Consider the following 9,450-nt stretch of genomic DNA (forward strand, 5'->3'; position numbering starts at 1 on the left):
TCATAATTTTTTGTTGCTATATCTTTGCTCTCTTAGTTTTACTTGCCATTTTCTTTATTTTGTTACTTGTATGTTCATGCACTCTTGTTACTTTTGATTTCCATTTAATGTAATTTATGTTTTCAAGTTTATTAATGCTTTCTTTAATTGTTATTGTTACTTTCTTGCTTTGAGTAGTTGTAGATTTATATTTCTTCCGCTTTTACCATGCTTTCCTATTATGCTTTCCAAGTATTTGATAAAATGCTTGGTTAAATTTTAGAGTAGATTTTGGTACTCTTGGTTTGTGATTGAGGACTTAGGTCCCTTGTGATTATTGATGTCCAGTTCCATTGGTGATTTAGGATTGTTAATTGGTTCTAGGATCAATTATGTCCACTTGACTTTCCTTTAATTGTTAGAGGATAACTAAGTGGAATTAATCCTTTGTAATCACCATGTTGTGGTCAATGATCCAAGATAGGATACCTTGACTCTTGATCCTTGCCAAGACCCATTTTAGTTGTTAGTTTATTTTCTTGTAATTTACTTTCTTGCATTTTAATTTCTTGTTAATCAAACCCAAAAATCCCCAAAAAGAAGTACATCATAACCAATAATAGACACACTTCCCTGATTCCTTTGAGAGACGACTCGAGGTTTAAATACTTCAGTTATTTTTATTGGGTTTGTACTTATGACAAACAAATTAGAATTTGATTGAGGATTGATTGTTAGTTTAGAACTATACTTGCAACGTGATTATTTTTGTGAAAATTCCTAACCGATGATTGATAAACCCCAATTTTGTGGTTTATCTTGTGCTTAATTTAGGAGATTTTATCACCTTTTCTCACATTTACTCAATGAAATAGCATGGTTTTGTAATTCTCCCTTAATTTGTGCTTAAGTGTAAAAGCATGCCATTTAGGCCCTTAAATTGGTGATTTTAATTGACTTTAATTTCATTCGATGTCTTGTTGTATTTGTTGAGTGATTTCAGGTTCATAAGGCAAGTATTGGATGGAAGAAGTGAAGAGAAAAGCATGCAAAGTGGAGAATTCATGAAGAAATTAGCATTTGGGAAATAGAGGGCCACGCGCACGCGTCATGCACGCGTACGCGTGCGTTGAAGATTTGCAAGCCACGCGCACGCGTCACCCATGCATACGCGTGAGTAGGAGTTTTTGCCATCGACGCGCACGCGTCGTCCACGCGCACGCGTGACGCTTAGCACGTGACTCACTTAAAGTGAATTCGCTGGGGGCGATTTCTGAGCTGCCCAGGCCCAGATCCAACTCATTTCTGAGGGTATTTCATGTAGAATTCAAGCTTGGGCTAAGGGGGAGCACTTAGTTATAGTATAGCATCATGTAGTTTAGTTTTCTAGAGAGAGAAGCTCCCTCTTCTCTCTAGAATTAGGGTTCTTAAGGTCTTTGCATCTTAGATCTAGGGTATAATTCTTGTTTTCCTTTAGTTTTTCTTGTAATTTCTTGTTCCTACATCTTAATTCTCTTAGTTTACATTGTTAATTTCCCTTTCATGCCTCTTTTAGTTTATTGATGAAATCCTATTAGATTTGGTTTCCTTTAATGAAATTGATGTTTTATGTTCCTTTTATTGTTGAATTGAGTTGTTGATCTTACTTTTCTTGTATTGGGTAGTTGTAGAATTTATCTTTCCTTGTAATTTACCATGCTTTCTTTTTATGCCTTCCAAGTGTTTGACAAAATGCTTGGTTGGATGTTAGAGTAGATTTTTTAGCATTCTTGGCTTGCCTGTCTTTAATTGATGCTCATCTCTTAGTTGCATCTTAGGCCATTTAGTTGAGAAACTCATGCTTACTTTTTGATTGTGTGGATGCTGTTTTAACCGGCCATTGTGTGTGTTCTAACCGCGCGCATAATTGGAATACACACATGGCTCATCTTTTTATCATACCACACCACTATGCAAACTTCCTCAATTAAATACTTGTTTGTTTTCTTTTTGCTCCAAGTATACAATGCATTTGCTCCCTCCTTTACCTTTTTGTGCTACTTGCCCTTTGACTCCTAATTATACTTTATTCATTCTTTTGAGGATGAGACATAAAGGCAAGGAGCCGGGAGAGGAGAAGGACACTGAGGATGGAGATGCCAAAAATGCATTGGACTTGGTGATTTCCACACAACTCAAGCCCCCGCATCCACTAGCTGAAGTTGGAGCACTTGAGAGACATTCCCCCCAGATTGTGTTCGTGCACAGAGGACCGTGCAACGCTTAAGTGTGGGAAGGATTCGCCATTTTTGGGGCGGATGGAGGAGGACGCTGAGGATAGAGATGCCGAGAATGCATTGGACTTGGCGGTTTCTACACAACCCAAGCCCCCGCATCCACCAGCTGAAGGTGGAGCACTTGAGAGAAATTCCCCCCGGATTGTGTTCATGCACGGAGGACCATGCAACGCTTGAGTGTGAGGGAGAATTCACCATTTTGGGGGCGTAAATTTTCTTTTCTGAATACTTTGCACTTTATTTTTGTTTCTTTTTATTATGTTTCTTATAGATATTTGGAGTGTTTTTTATTGTTGCATTGCATTTTTTTCTAGTATATATATCTTAGCTTATGCTATTGTATTTTGCATTGATAGTGCCTAGTTCAATTTTATAGATAGAAGTTGTGATTGGATGATGTGAATAGCATAGTGCCTAGTTCAATTTTATCCTAATTATTTATGTTAATTTTTGCGATGTTGAAAATTAGGAAGAGGACTAGGAAAATTTTGAAAATTTACATCCATCGCAACATACAAACATACATATAGGAAATAACTTTGGTGAAAAACAACAGATTTTCAAGAAGTTTGTTTTTAGGGTGCTCTATTGAATTGATTTGGAAAATTGTTTTTAAACTTGCTTGAATGATTTTTATGGAACATAGAAGACAGATGGAACAAACAACGTTGTGAGTTGTTGAGCCTATAATGTGTGGTTACATATTTTAACCACTATTTTTGTTCATTGTGTGTTATGCTCCTTCTATGATTGTAATCTTAGTTTTGCTTGATTTCTTATGTCCAATAGTTGATATTTGAATGCATTGAGCATGATTGAGGCCATCTTTGTATAGCTCACTAACCCATATAGACTTACCCTTGCATCTACCTTTGCTAACCTCTTTTGAGCCTTACTTACCCCATTATTTTTAAGATCACCACATCACAATATTAAGCGAAAAATCATAATTTACCTTGATTTGTATCCTTGATTAGCTTAGGTTAAGGTGTGTGTTTCATTTAAGTGTGGGGGAATATTTGGAAGGAACTTGGTAGAAAAGAAAAGAAAAAAATATATTTTGGGTACGCATTGAAAGAAAAATTTTGAAAATGGGTGCACATTTATGTATTAATTTGCCTTAACCATATGCATTTGTCCTAGAAAAAGAAGGAAAAGAAATCAAAAAGAAAGAAAAGAAGAAATGAATGAAAGAAAAATTTAAAGTAAAAACGGGACAAAGGTTGCCCCAAAGAAAAGAAAAATGAATAAGGAATGCATATGTGATGTGAATGAAAGAGCATACATGAATGTGTGTAAAATGAGATTATGGAAGGTTAGGATTGGATGTCTTTGTTATTTGGTTGATATAGGTTGAGTTGGATACTTAAACTAATCAAGGATTCAATCATTTTAGTCCACTTGGCCATATCTATCCCACCTTGATCCTAACCCCATTACAATCCTATAAAGATCTCATGATACTTGCATTCATGCATCACATGTTGTTGATTGTTAGATGAAAAGCAAATCCTTGAAAACATTATTAGAGGAGACTTGAGTGAATTGACCCTAAGCACCGAGCGATTAGAGTGCATACACTCCTAGTGAGGGTTCAATTACTCAATTCTATGTCTCCACCTCTCTTATCATGTATTCTTGCAAGTTGCTTCATTTTGATGAGTCGAATCAATTCTTTGGATTTTGATTACATTGAATTATTTCTTTGCTTAGCCCTATATGTCTATACTCTTGCTTGGAAATTTGTTTGTTTGTTTTCACCAAACCCATCAAAAATATAGATAGTATATATAGATATATATAGTATATAATATACTTGCATGCATATAAACTCATATAAAGTCCTTAAGTTGGATATATAGATAGTATATATGTCTCTCACCTATCACTTTTAGTTAAAGTCCTTAAGTTGGATATTTTGGGAGGCTCCTTGTCATGGTGTCTTGTGTTTGTATTCATCCTTGAATCTCCAACAATGATTGAATTTCCAAAATGCTCCAAGATACCAATTCAATTACACCAAGCCTTGATGGAGTTCTTCACAAGCTATGAGCTCCCAAAATTGGCCTTGATCTTGTAATCCGGGATCCCATATCTTATTTTCACACCCATCTTCAAGTTGATCATTACAATTCCAATTGGGTGACAAACTCTTAGAATTCTCACTTAAGCACTCAAACAACTTCTTAGATCCATCCAATTGAGTACTAGTCCAAACTTTGCATCTAATCCTTGAAGTCTCAACCATAATGAGCCTAGATTTATAATGCCAACCACTAATCATCCTTCTCTTACGCTTCATTCCATAAAGCACCCTAAGTTGACCATCCGTTTCAAGCAAACCAAATTCAAGTGGGATGATAAACCTAAGAGAAATAAGTTTTACCCACTCAAATGAAGGGATAGATGGTGACCTAGGTAGAGAGGTTTCCAATGATCTTTACAAAGCATATCCCACTCCCGTCCATCCTTTTCGAAGGACTTCCACCTCTTGACATGATGTTCCAATTTCAATCTTTTCCTCACCAAATTCATCCAACTCTTCTCCATCAATAAAATCATAAATTGGAGATTGAGAAAAGTCTACGTCAACGTCATTTTCAAACTCAATTGGAGAAGATTCCTCAAACTCAAGGAGTTCATTTGCAAATGTAAATTCATCACTAGGAGGACTTTGATGAGCGGATAATTTATACGCTTTTTTGCATTATTTTTACATAGTTTCTAGTATGATTTAGTTACTTTTTAGTATATTTTTATTAGTTTTTAAATAAAAATCACATTTCTGGACTTCACTATGAGTTTGTGTGTTTTTCTATGATTTCAGGTAATTTCTGGCTGAAATTGAGGGACTTGAGCAAAAATCTGATTCAGAGGCTAAAGAAGGACTGCAGATGCTGTTGGATTCTGACCTCCCTGCACTCGAAATGGATTTTCCGGAGCTATAGAAACCCAATTGGCGCGCTCTCAAATGCGTTAGAAAGTAGACATCCAGGGCTTTCCAGAAATATATAATAGTCCATACTTTGCTCGAGTTTTGACGATGCAAACTGGCATTCAAACACCAACTTCCTGCCCTATTCTAGAGTTAAACGCCAGAAACAGGTTGGAAATCAGAGTTAAACACCAGAAACAGGCTACAACTTGGCGTTTAACTCCAAAAAGAGTCTCTACACATGAAAGCTCAATGCTCAGCCCAAGCACACACCAAGTGGGCCCGGAAGTGGATTTCTGCATCATTTACTCATCTTATGTAACCCTAGCTACTAGTTTAGTATAAAAACTACTTTTAGTGATTTATTTCACATCTTTTGAATAATTTTATGTTCAGAGATCATGTTTAGGGGGCTGGCCATTCGGCCATCCCTTGACCACTTTCACTTATGTATTTTTCAACGGTGGAGTTTCTACACCCCATAGATTAAGGTGTGGAGCTCTACTGTTCCTCATGAATTAATGCAAAGTACTATTGTTTTTCTATTCAGTTAAAGCTTATTCTTATTCCAAGATATTCACTCGTACTTCAACCTGATGAATGTGATGATCCGTGACACTCATCATCATTCTCGCCTACGAACGCGTGCCTGACAACCACTTCCATTCTATCTGCAATAGCTTGAGCATTTATCTCTTGGGCTTCTAGTTCAGATCAGAGTCTTCGTGGTATAAGCTAGAATTATTGGCGACCATTCTTGAGATCCAGAAAGTCTAAACCTTGTCTGTGGTATTCCGAGTAGGATCCGGGATGGGATGACTATGACGAGCTTCAAACTCACGAGTGCTGGGCGTAGTGACAGACGCAAAAGGATCAACGGATCCTATTCCAACATGAGTGAGAACCAACAGATGGTTAGCCGTGCGGTGACAGCGCATTTGGACCATTTTCACTGAGAGGACGAGAGGTAGCCATTGACGACGGTGCTACCCAACATACAGCTTGCCATGGAAAGGAGTATGAATGATTGGATGAAGGTAGTAGGAAAGCAAAGATTCAGAAGGAACAAAGCATCTCCATACGCTTATCTAAAATTCTTACCAATGAATTGCATAAATATTTCTATCTTTTTTTATATTTTATTTATATTTTAATTATCAAAATCCCATAACCATTTGAATCCGCCTGACTGAGATTTACAAGGATGACCATAGCTTGCTTCAAGCCGACAATCTCCGTGGGATCGACCCTTACTCACGTAAGGTTTATTACTTGGACGACCCAGTGCACTTGCTGGTTAGTTGTGCGAAGTTGTGAAGAAGAATTGAGATTATGATTGTGCGTACCAAGTTTTTTGCGCCATTGAGATCACAATTTCGTGCACCAAGTTTTTGGCGCCGTTGCCGGGGATTGTTCGAGTTTGGACAACTGACGGTTCATCTTGTTGCTCAGATTAGGTAATTTTATTTTAATTTTAAGCTTTTGTTCTTATTATTTTTAATTTCGAAATAAAAATAAAAAAAATTTCAAAAAAAATAAATTATTCTATGGCTTCAAAATTTTTAAGAATGAATTCTAGAGTTTCATGATGATCTGTTGAAGTCTGGCTGGCTGTGAAGCCATATCTAATCTTTTGGACCGAGGTTTCAACTCATCATCACAAGAGCTTTTTTATTCTCATCAATTCAGCTGTTGTATGCCTGATTTGTATGCTAAAGCTTAGCTGGCCATTGGCCATGTCTAGTGTTTTGGACCGAAGCTTTCACTGAAAGCTTGGCTGGCTAGTAAGCCATGTCTAATTCCTGGACCGGAGTTTTAGACTAACATTGCATCATTCCTGGAATTCTTATTAGAAATTTTGAATTTCTTTATTTTGCTTTTCCTAATTAATTTTTGAAAATCCAAAAAAATTTTATAAAATAAAAAAAATTTGTGTTTTTGTTTGAGTCTAATGTCAAATTTTAAGTTTGGTGTCAATTGCATGTTTTAATTTTTCAAAAAAAAAAATTTTCGAAAATTCATGCATGGTGGTCTTCATGATCTTCAAGTTGTTCTTGATGATCTTCTTTGTTTGATCTTTGCAATTTTATGTTTTGTGTCTTTCCTTGTTTTTCATATGCATTTTCAATTTATTAGTGTCTCAACATTAAAAATTTCTAAGTTTGGTATCTTGCATGTCTTTCTTTTCTTAAAAATTTTTAAAAATAAGTTCTTGGTGTTCATCTTGACATTCAAAGTGTTCTTGGTGTTCATCTTGACATTCAAAGTGTTCTTGCATGCATATTTTTTTATTTTGATCTTAAATTTTCATGTTTTGAGTCATTTTGATATTTTTCTCTCTCCTCATTAAAAATCAAAAATAAAAAAAATATCTTTCCCTTATTTACAATTAAATTTCGAAAATTTGGTTTGACTTAGTAAAAAATTTTTAAAATTTAGTTGTTTCTTATGAGTCAAGTCAAATTTTCAATTTAAAAATCCTATCTTTTCAAAACCTTTTCAAAAATCAAATCTTTCTCATCTTTTTTTTTATTAATATTTTCGAAAACTTTAAAAAAAATTATTTTCAAAATCTTTACTAACAATTAATGTGATTGATTCAAAACTTTTAAAGTTTGTTACTTGCCTATTAAGAAAGGTTCAATCTTTAAATTTTAGAATCATATCTTTTAGTTTCTTGTTAGTCAAGTAATCAACTTCAATTTTCAAAATCAAATCTTTTTACATTTCTTTCTCAAATCTCTTTCAAAAATAAATTTCAAATCACATCTTTTTCAAAATCAACTTCAAAATCTTTTCCAACTTCTTATCCTTTAAAAATTGATTTTTAAATCTTTTTCAATTAATCTCATCTTTTTGTTTGATTCTTATCTTTTTCAAAACTACCTAACTAATTTTCTCTCTCTAATTTTCGAAAACTCCTCACCCTTTTTTTCAAAATTCTTTTTAATTAACTAATTGTTTTAAATTTTAATTTTAATTTTATTTCTCTTTTTAATTTTCAAATTCTAACTAATATTTGAAATAAAAACAAAAATATTTTCCTTTTATTTTAAATTAAATTCAAATTCTCTCCCCCTCTCATATCTCCTTCTATTTATTTATCTACTAACACTTCTCTCCCACCCAAAATTCGAACCCCATCTTTTTCTCTGTGTTCGAATTTTTCTCTTTCCTTCTTCTATTCTTCTCTTCTTATACTCACATAAGGAATCTCTATACTGTGACATAGAGGATTCCATATTTTTTTTTCTGTTCTCTTCTTTTTCATATGAGCAGGAACAAGGATAAGAATATTCTTGTTGAAGCTGATCCTGAACCTGAAAGGACTCTGAAGAGGAAGCTAAGGGAAGCTAAAGCACAACTCTCTGGAGAGAACCTGACAGAAATTTTTGAAAAAGAGGGAGACATGGCCGAACCTAATAACAATGGTGGAGATGCAAGGAAGATGCTTGGTGACTTTATTGCACCCTCTTCTAACTTCTATGGAAGAAGCATCTCACTTCCTGCAATTGGAGCAAACAATTTTGAGCTTAAGCCTCAATTGGTTTCTCTAATGCAGCAGAATTGCAAGTTTCATGGACTTCCAATGGAAGATCCTCATCAGTTTTTAGCTGAATTCTTGCAAATCTGTGACACTGTCAAGACCAATGGAGTTGATCTCGAGGTCTACAGGCTTATGCTTTTCCCTTTTGCTATAAGAGACAGAGCTAGAACATAGTTGGATTCACAACCTAAGGATAGCCTGAACTCTTGGGATAAGCTGGTCAGTGCTTTTCTGGCCAAATTCTTTCCACCTCAAAAGATGAGCAAGCTTAGAGTGGAAATCCAAAGCTTCAGACAGAAGGAAGGAGAATCCCTCTATGAAACTTGGGAAAGATATAAGCAACTGATCAAAAGGTGTCCTACTGACATGCTTCTAGAATGGAGCATCATATGTATATTCTATGATGGTCTGTCTGAGTTGTCAAAAATGTCATTGGACCATTCTGCAGGAGGATTCTTCATCTGAAAATCCCTGCAGAAGCTCAGGAACTCATTGAAATGGTTGCAAATAACCAGTTCATGTACACCTCTAAGAGGAATCCTGTGAACAATGGGACACCTCAGAAGAAGGGAGTTCTTGAAATTGATACCCTGAATGCCATATTGGCTCAGAACAAAATATTGACTCAGCAAGTCAATATGATTTCTCAGAGTCTAAATGGATTGCAAGCTGCATCCAACAGTACTAAAGAAGCATCTTCTGAAGAAGAAGCT

General features: G+C 35.2%; 1 non-coding gene across 1 annotated transcript; it reads right to left on the minus strand.

The window, feature by feature from the left end:
* Positions 1 to 9,001: 9,001 nt before the first annotated feature.
* LOC112781791 (small nucleolar RNA R71) lies at positions 9,002 to 9,109 on the minus strand. The gene has a single exon (XR_003192550.1). It is a non-coding gene; the product is annotated as a small nucleolar RNA R71 (small nucleolar RNA).
* Positions 9,110 to 9,450: the final 341 nt, after the last annotated feature.

Source organism: Arachis hypogaea, chromosome 19 (genome assembly GCF_003086295.3).
Source record: "Arachis hypogaea cultivar Tifrunner chromosome 19, arahy.Tifrunner.gnm2.J5K5, whole genome shotgun sequence".
NCBI classification, from domain to species: domain Eukaryota; kingdom Viridiplantae; phylum Streptophyta; class Magnoliopsida; order Fabales; family Fabaceae; genus Arachis; species Arachis hypogaea.